Here is a 1,960-nt window from a genome sequence, read left to right as displayed (position 1 = left end):
CTGCTCTTTGAAACACCCCCCCCCCCCGCCTTCTGTTGGCAAGTATAAAACATGTGTAGAAAATGTTTTATGAGTTGACATTCGGCTCCCCTCACTTCTTGAAGGTGAGCTGTACCACACACACACACAAAAACCAAAGTGAATTACGTGTCACAGAGTCGGCTATCTGTCAGGATTCCGGCAGTTACCCCAATTAAATCATTAGCACCAAGCCAAACTCCCAAAACTTCGAAGGATTTATTGGAAGTCAACATGTTGGCATGACCTGGGCATAGCCGACTCTGAGACACGTAATTCACCGTCACCCTTGACCCTGCTTTCCCCCCCCCCCACCTCTCTGAGTGTATCATAATTCATATTCTCCAACAAAACACATCCATAGCCAAGAGTCAACAATCATGCTCTTCAATTAGATTTTTGCGCAGCAGAAACTTCAGTCATCTAATCAATCTCTGAAGAAAACGTGAATGGAATGTACTTTCGATTCCACACTGCCGCCTGCTCTTCGAAACCTCCCCTCTTCATTCTGTTGGCAACTATAAAACGTGTATAGAAAATGTTTTATGAGTTGATATAGTCTTTGACCGACATCCATTAACTGAGCCCCAAATTTCCGTTTCTAAACAAGACCGTTGCTGAGTTTTGTCCCATTTTACAACCTTTCTTGCCACAGCTGTTAAATGAATCACTGCAGCTGTTACATTAGCGACACCGTTATTAAGTGAATCTGGTTTCCACACTGATTATCAGAAGATTATAAAAGGGACCTTGACCCCACCCTGCCCAGGATACTGCAATCGTCATAAGTATGAGTCAGTTGCCAAGTGTCAGGATTTTGGTAATGTGACAATGGGGATGCTGCCCCTGTTGTGTGAAAAAAATGATAAGTCAGTTTTTTCGGTGTCGTTGTAATTTCAGTCACTAAATGAATGGTTTTAAATCGCGGGTTCTCTGTGCAGTATAAGGCTGATATAGCAGCTTTTTTCTGAAACCTGGGTCCTTTTCCCTAAACAGCAACCCTGTGAGGTTGGGCTGAGAGGGATCAGTGGCCAAAATCACAACCTGGGCAACAATGACCAGAAATACCAGGGAATATGGGTGATATTAACTGAGAATTCTGGGAGTTTGCTAGGATTACATACACACAGCACTGGAAACAGGGAGATTATACCACAAGAGGGAACAGTGATAAGAACAATTTTAGGGTGCGCAGAAATAGACAGGCTGACTCTAGAGTTAAAAGATAGAGAGGAATCGATGTATTATTCAGTCTGGGATGCCTGGTATATATGGTTTGAGAATAGAAAGAAAAGTAATAATGTAACTAATTAAAGAATATGAAGCTATATGTACTGAATGTAGAATTAACAGAAAATGTACTATGTAACAAATGATATAAGCAAGGAGTAAGGAATAGAGAATCAATAGAAAAAGTAATATGTAATAATTGCAATGTAATAGAAAATTAAGTATAAGAATATGATTAAGAAATGTAAATGATATCTTCAGCGTTGATACAATTGTATTTTTAGGTTTTTTAATTGTTGAAAAAAATGAATAAAGTTTATTTAAAAAGAGAGAGAATTCTGGCAGCTGTAGTCCAATAGATTGGAAGGAGATCAGGTTGGGAAAAACTGTTGTATGTCCTAATCTTATTTATGTCTCAGAGTTCATTATGACACAGCCACAAGGCTGGAGGGGTGTGTGGGAAGTTGATGTTGAGGGTGCCACTTGGGTGCTTCAGAAGGGCCGAGAGGAAAAAAAATTCTCAGTCAAGATACCCAGAATTCTCAGGGAATCTGAGTTCTCAAGGAATTCTGGGAGTTGAAGTCCAATGCTTCTTAAAGTTGCTAAGGTCAAGAGAAGGGCAATAGACAAGAAGTTGGGAAGAAGTTGTGGGGGGGAGGGGGAACCAGACCTATGAGAAAACAGAGCAAAGTCTTGGGGGTGTTTGAACTGG

The sequence above is a fragment of the Notechis scutatus genome, chromosome 2, assembly GCF_049901735.1.
Source record: "Notechis scutatus isolate UNSWTSFEM ecotype Mainland chromosome 2, rNotScu1.2, whole genome shotgun sequence".
Classification (NCBI taxonomy): Eukaryota; Metazoa; Chordata; class Lepidosauria; order Squamata; family Elapidae; genus Notechis; species Notechis scutatus.
Note: the sequence above shows the minus strand (reverse complement) of the source record.